Genomic DNA, 8104 nt, shown 5'->3' with positions numbered 1-8104 from the left:
AAATTGAACAAAGATCATCAGATTATAGAATGTAAAAGGATGCCTTTGGGTTATTGGGAATTTAAAAGTACGTGACTAGCACCAGAGCCAGCAACGCCTTTCTGTTCTTGTTTCACCATACTTCACAGCAAAGTTCCCAAGGTCTTTTAAGCTATTCACTTAGCTCTTGACTGGGTAAACTGGCATGTCAACTGGATTTAAAAATAAACCTTTCATGCTCTCCTTTTGACTTACCCTGCCTTGTTTCTTAAGCATTTTGCCTTTTCAGGTGGTTAATAATTCTTCAAAGTTAAACCAGCTTGTCTTCATTGATTCTGTTCCCTCATCAAATTCCGTTGTTGCTCTTCTGTGCTTTCGGATTGCTTCTGTGAACCAATGTGGCCTTGAGGTGATCAACTTGAAAGGAAGGGGTTTGAGCGCCTGAAATGTCTACTATATAAAAATGAATCTGGTCTTTCCTAGTGTGCTGTGCCCGCCTTTTGTTTTCCACTGGGCTTTCTTTCCTTTCATGGCCTTACATCCTTCCTTACGTTTCAGTGCTTATTTTTTTCTCCTTATCTTTTATATTTCATCGACTCCCAGAAGAATTCTGCAGTGATATGACTGACATGTGCAGCTTCCTCCAGCGCAGTACTGAGCTGGGTCAACTACTCTTTTCTTATGTTTGTCTCTTTGCTTTCAATAGCTCGGAGGCAAAGCAACTGCGTTTGATTTGACAACAGCTTTCAGAAGTAGGTCTAGTAGAGAACAATTTTGAAAAACCTGTCCAGACCCCAACTTTTGAGGGGTTTGTGTTGTTGAGTTCTGTTTCAGCAAGACAGACAATGAGAGCTTTATAAGCTGAAGCTGAGAAATCAGGCAGATATAACATCTGCACACTTCTAAAAATCAATGCTACAAAATATGAATAAATAACATTAACTTTCTTCCTTTTTTGTAAACACTTAGTTTCATTTTCTTTTTTTTGCATGACTCATTTACTTTGTATGGTGATTAATTGGTATTTAACATAATTAGTATTTTTTAAAAGGGTTAAACGTATTTTTATGACACAGTGGGGATTTGACTCAGTTTCTTTTAGTCAGGGTAAGTTGAAAATGAGTGTTCAAGATGATAATGTTTTGTTTTCTGTCTTTTTTTTATTTCTGGACCCAGCATAACCCTAACCTTCTCCAAATTTGAACAGTTATGACAGACTCATGGCTGAGCCTCCAAACTTAATATATAATTTTGTAATTGTGAAAAGTTTTGGTAATTTTGAAAGTATTCAATAATTCAAAAATTACAGCAACATTTTATTCCTTATATTAAATGTGTTGTCTTTAAAATGGTTTTAATTATATTATTTAGGTAGGAAAACATATTTAGATTACTTTCTTTTTTGGGGGGGGGAGAGGAAAGTGTTTATTTTTTTTTATTATTTTCTATATTCTTTGTATATATTCCAAATGATTTTCCCTCTCCCGGTTCCCCCTAAGTCCCATAAGCCCTCTTCCCTCCACCCATTCCCCAATCAACACCCTCCCACTTCTCTGCCCTGACAATCCCTTACGCTGCTGCATCAAGCCTTTCCAGGACCCGGGCCCTCTCCTTCCTTCTTGTGAATGATTTGTTATGTGTCTTCGGTATTCAGAGCTTGTGGGCTAATATCCACTTATCAGTGACTGCATTCCATGTGTATTCTTTCATGATTGGGTTACCTCACTTAGGATGATATTTTCCAGTTCCAACCACTTGTCTAAGAATTTCATGAATTCGTTGTTTTTAATTGCTGCGTAGTATTCCATTGTGTAATATATACCACATTTTCTGTATCCATTCCTCCACTGAGGGACATCTGGGTTCTTTCCAGCTTCTGGCTATTACAAATAAGACTGTTATGAACATAATGGAGCATGTGTTCTTATTGCATGCCAGGGAATCCTCTGGGTATATGCCCAGGCGTGGTATACCAGGGTTCTCTGGTAGTGTCATGCCCAGTTTTCTGAGGAAGTGCCAGACAGATTTCCAGAGTGGTTGTACCTTCTTGCAATCCTACCAGCAGTGGAGGAATGCTCCTCTTTCTCCACATCCTCGCCAACTCCTGCTGTCTCCTGAGTTTTTAACCTTAGCCATTCTGACTGGTGTGAGATGAAATCTCAGAGTTGTTTTGATTTGCATTTCCCTAATGACTAATGATGTTGAATATTTCTTAAGGTGCTTCTCAGCCATATGAAGTTCTTCAGGTGAAAATCTTTGTTTAGCTCTGTACCTCATTTTTTAAAAGGGTTAGTTGGTTTTATGGGGTCTAACTTCTTGAGTTCTTTGTATATATTGGATATTAGCCCTCTGTCAGAAGACGAGTTGGTGAAAATCTTTTCCCATTTTGTTGGTTGCTGTTTTGTTCTTTTGACAGTGTCCTTTGCCTTACAGAAACTTTGTAATTTTATGAGGTCCCATTTGTCAATTAATTAATTAATTAATTAATTAATTAATTAATTTTTGTTTTTTTTTTTCAGACAGGGTTTCTCTGTGCAACCCTGGCTTTCCTGGAGCTCACTCTGTAGACCAGGCTGATCTCAAACTCAGAAATCTGCCTGCCTCTGCATCCCAGAGTGCTGGGATTACATGCATGCACCACCACCACCCAGCCTGTGTCTGGTTTTATGTGGAGGTTTTTGATCCACTTGGAGTTGAGCTTACTACAAGGAGATAAGAATGGATCAATTCTCATTCTTCTGCATGCTGACCTCTAATTGAACCAGCACCATTTGTTGAAAAGGCTATCTTTTTTCCACTGGATGGTTTCAGCTACTTAGTCGAAGATCAACTGACCATAGGTGTGTGGGTTTATTTCTGGGTCTTCAATCCTATTCCACTGATCCACCTGCCTGTCACTGTACAATACCATGCAGTTTTTAACACTATTGCTCTGTAGTACTGCTTGAGGTCCGGGATACTGATTCCCCCAGAAATTCTTTTACTGTTGAGAATAGTTTTAGCTATCCTGGGTTTTGTGTTATTCTAGATGAATTTGAGAATTGCAGGGATGATTCAATATACAGAAATACATCAATGCAATCTACTGCATAAACAAACTCAAAGAAAATAACCACATGGTCATTTCATTAGATGTTGAAAAAGCATTTGATAAAATTTAGCATCCTTTCAAGTTAAAAGTCTTGGAAAGAACAGAAATTAAAGGTCCATACCTAAACATAGTAAAATCAATATACAGCAAACCAGTAGCCAACATCAAACTAAATGGAGAGAAACTTGAAGCAATCCCACTAAAATCAGGGACTAGACTAGGCTGCCCCCTCTCTCCATATCCTTTAAATATAATAATTGAGATACTAGCTAGAGCAATTGGATAACATAAGGAGGTCAAAGGTATACAAATTGGAAAGGAAGAAGTCAAACTATCACTATTTGCAGATGATATGATAGTATTCTTAAGTGACCCAAAAAACTCTACCAGAGAACTCTTACAGCTGATAAACAGCTTTATCAAAGTGGCTGATTTAAAATCAACTCAAGCCAATCAGTAGCCTTCATATACTCAAAGGATAAGCAGGCTGAGAAAGAAATTAGGGAAATGATACCCTTCACAATAGCCACAAACAATATAAAGTTTCTTGGTGTGACTCTAACCAAACAAGTGAATGATCTGTATGACAAAAACTTCAGGTCTCTGAAGAAGCAAATTGAAGAAGACCTCAGAAAGTGGAAAAATCTTCTATGCTCATGGATTGGCAGGATTAACATAGTTAAAATGGTCATCTTGCCAAAAGCAATATACAGATTCAATGCAATCCCCAGCAAAATCCCAACTGAGTTCTTTAGATTACTTTTGAACCACCCTTTTGCTTATGTTAGTTTCAAGTCCTTCCTGCTCCTGTCTGATCTTCTATTGCATTGTATACATAAGCTACCATCACTCCACTCACCTGTGATATTCTTCCATTATACCAGTTACAAGACATCTTTTTCACTTGAACCAAACACTAAACCTTGGTATAATTTTTCTTTATATTTCTATTCACATTGAACTGTACCTAATAAAGCTCTGGGTTCTAATACACAAGTTATAAAGTATGAAAAAAATATATAACCTATTATTGTGCCCATCTATAAAATTCATGCTAAGATCAAGTTACACTTTTCCATTAAATGTCTCATGTCTGAAATTTTTGTTTATTAGTTTTCTCTATATTTTGTATATCTTACTTATGATGAATTTTAAGTTAATTATGCTCATATAAAAATCATTTAAGTAACTAATTTCCAAGAATTCCCCAGAAACAGAAAGAAGCCTGTGTCCATTGGAGCAACAACAAAAGGAAACATGGCTAATAATACGTACTCTCCATTCAAGCTATTTTAAATTAATTTTAATGTGAAAAGACTCAAATATTTGAAATTTAAAACAGGTTATTCGTTCTCAATACTCATACTCAAGAAATTCTAAAGCCCTTATTTATTTTTTTCCTAACACTTCTAGTTTAATATAACAATGAATTGAAATATTAAAGAAATCTAAATCTGCTGGAATAAAGGAACCTATAATGTTTTCTAACTTTGTGTCAAATTCTAGCCCTGCACCAAGGAAGTGCAATCCCAGCAAGTGGGAAGATGGCAGCCTCAGTGCGCAGACTGGGGATAAAAGGCACAAGAAATTTGAGTTGCTGTTCAACTGACACGGAGTTCAATGGGATCTTGACATTCAACTGAAAAGGTGTGTGTATCAACTCAGCTGGAGAGAGTTGTGTGGGAAGAGCTTTTGATAGCCTCCTACTCCCTTAGGGAATGACATAGGGATTATCCATTTCTACAATAAAAAAGCTACAAAAGCAGTAGTTTTCCCATGCAATGTAACATCCAACTAAATAAAGGGCACAATAGTTTCCCTAGGATAACTGTAAACCTCCAGAAATGCTTAAGTTTGCAAGATATGACCTCAACAGTTTTTTCCCCATTTCATCAGAAAGTTTTCATGTATCTGCACTTTGCAGAATGTAGTTTTTAATAAGAATGCTCTGCCCTTGGCTATGCCATGTGTTCTCTGTGATGTGCTTGCCTGTGTACCTGCCTTTGTGAAGCAGACTGGACAGGGACTTTCAGACACAGTTCTTACACAATGAAATAGAATAAGAGGGTGATTGAAGGTGTGCCAAGGTCACTGGAAAAGACATAATTGGACGCATATCATCTGGTTTCCAAATCCAATACTTTCATCATCAGAAGATGAATGTTTCTGATGAAACTCTGGGACTAACCTAAGACTAGGCAAAATTACAGCCTGAATACAATGCAATGGATTCTAAAAGTTCTGTTCCTGAGAAGATGCTTTGATGAGAATAAAAGTACTAATATCAGTAATCTGAGTATGTAAAAGGAAAAAGAAATAGAGTTCCGACAAATGATTATTTAAGAGTACTCTACAGACCATACAAACTTTAATGTCAGGTAACGAATGAAATAGTTCATTAAACCCACATCTATGCACATTCAAGTGAATGAAGACCAGAAAATACAACTGAGCTCTCCACAACATATGCTCTTACTGTCATCCTTGTAAAATCAGGCTTTCAGTTGGAGAAATCAGAGGATATGTTCTTACTAACAGATAAGGATAAACATTATGGACATCTTAGTAAAAGCACTGTTACAGGAAAAGAAATCCCGGTACTTGGAGCATAGAAATAGAGCATCTGAAATTGAAATTATCCCAACGAAAACTTACAAGAATTCTAATCAGAATATTATCAGAATACTCTATGTTGTGTGCCCTAAGGATAATTTGGGTAATGTCAGATGTCATTGTTGAGGCATGTGCCATTATCTTGAGGAAGCCTTGCAGGACAGTTGTCCCTAAGGAACCAGACAGCAAAACATTGCGCCCATGCTTATTATGGTTTAGTTGTCTTGTCATGAAATAATCAACCGAAATTCCATAATTTAGGATAAATAAATCCAGAATAATCTTCCCTGAAAACCTTACACATTTAAGATAAGATTAATCCCTCCTAAAATGCTAAAGCAATTTATATGAACTATTGTTTTAAGTAAGATATTGGTGTGTGTGAAATGAAGTAATTTAAATAAATTATTAAAAGAAACAAGTGGGCTTTTAAAATGGAGAAAGTATCAAAATGATATATGAAATTCATATTGCATTATATATTCATTGTATTAAATATATAGTGAATTTATATTCATTATACAGGTTGATAGAATGGTAACTGTTACCCAATGAAAAGGAAGAAACATTATTGTCATGCTTTGATGGGTAAAAGAAAACCCTTGGTCTATAAGCACAAGTACATTAATTTGAATCCAGTTAAACAAACAAATAACAATAAATAAACAAAAATTGTACATGTTTCTGTAGCCTTAGCCTTGGAGACAAAGAAAGGTAAATCTCTAAAGCTTTACTACCAGTTAGCCTAGCAGAGATTAGAATTTTTAGTTCAGCAAGAAATCAAGTTTCATGTGCCATTGCTATTGTAATTCATAATTTATTAATTTGTATATTCCTTCACTATGTATGTACATATGTATTGGAATACATATATATTCCAATAGAAACATAAATGTAGATTTCCTCTAAAGCATTAAAAAGTACATCAAAATTAATATGGCTTTCAATAGTTCATTTTACCAAACACATTTTTTTTCCTTAAGAGTATAAAATCTGAGCAATTAGAAGTCAAAGTTGAATTTTAGTCAAATGTTTGAAAATGTCGATTATAGCTCACAGGTTTACCCTCAAAATATATGTTAAGAAAGCCATTTCATGTTAATTATAGTCTTCATCACAAAATAGATTATTACCTGAAGCTCCAAAGAGCTTATAGAAAATGTAATTTCATCTACTAATAGTTATGACAATCGCCATAATTATTATTAATATTAATTTGCAATAACAAGCAAATTGAATAAAGAATGAAATGGCTCCTGGTGTGACAAAGTGTATAAAATGGGTGGTTGATAAACAATACAAAGTTGTTTCTTGTATTTTCTAAGAATGAGGAGTCCTATTCAGGCTGCTGGCAGACTCTGTACCTGATGTGACTTGCTTTCTGTGTCAAAGACATTTCCTTTTGCTACATCTTCACAAGGGAGCAAAGGGAAAGCAATTCCTTGTGGCCTCTTCTAGAAGGGTACTATCCCCACTTTCACTGTACAAAGTACCTACTTTTTAAGACTACAAGTTTGGGGTAACATATGTTATACAAAATACATAATATGATATGTTCATTAACCGCAAACATAGATATAAGAAGTAGGAATCTATTTGATTCACATACAGATTTCTAAATGATGCTTATTTTGACATTTGTAGAAGAATTTTACAATTACATGCTCTGGCAAGTGTTTATAGCCAAATATCTTCTATATATGTGTGCAATATACCTTTAATTCATTTGGTTGGAACATAAATGTGCCCTTAGTACACACCTTTAACCGCAAACTGTATGCTTAGATTGTTTTTTATTTAAATCTATTTTATTAAGGCTTTTATAAATGTTTTGAGCCTGGTTTTGACTTCCTTCAAAAGGTAGAGGAGAAAAGATGGTAAATAGGACAAGCGAATATGGACCTGTTTGCAAGTAGTTGTTTGGGGCAATTTCAATCTCCATTCAGCAGCATAGCAGCAGTCCAGTTCTGTAGTATCAGGATTTCAACAGTCCACTTCAAAAGTATCACCAAACACAAAAGAGCAAGAGTGGCATAATCCAGCAATTCTCCCACCCAGGTCTCCACCAAATCAATGCATGTCAGTGAGAATGACTGGGAATAGCTGGATTGACAGGAGGTTTTTTTTTTTTTTTGTTTTGTTTTTTTGTTTTTTTTTTTTTTTGCCATTCTTCTCATAACAAAGTGAAAATCAGCCAAGGCACAAAACCAACAAAATGCTGCTCAGCTAGCTATGTAAGCATGCTGTCACTGGGCATTGAATCCTACTTATACTTTCTCCAAACATCACATGTCCTCCCACGTGTCAGCAAAACACCATGAGATTGTGCCTCAGCAATATACTATGTGAGTCTCCATCTCATGGCGCGTTCATGAATTTTTCCCTTCACCAAACAATGAATGGAAGATTAGATTATAGAAT

This window comes from Apodemus sylvaticus, chromosome 15, assembly GCF_947179515.1.
Source record: "Apodemus sylvaticus chromosome 15, mApoSyl1.1, whole genome shotgun sequence".
Lineage (NCBI taxonomy): Eukaryota > Metazoa > Chordata > Mammalia > Rodentia > Muridae > Apodemus > Apodemus sylvaticus.
This window is presented reverse-complemented; position numbering follows the sequence as displayed.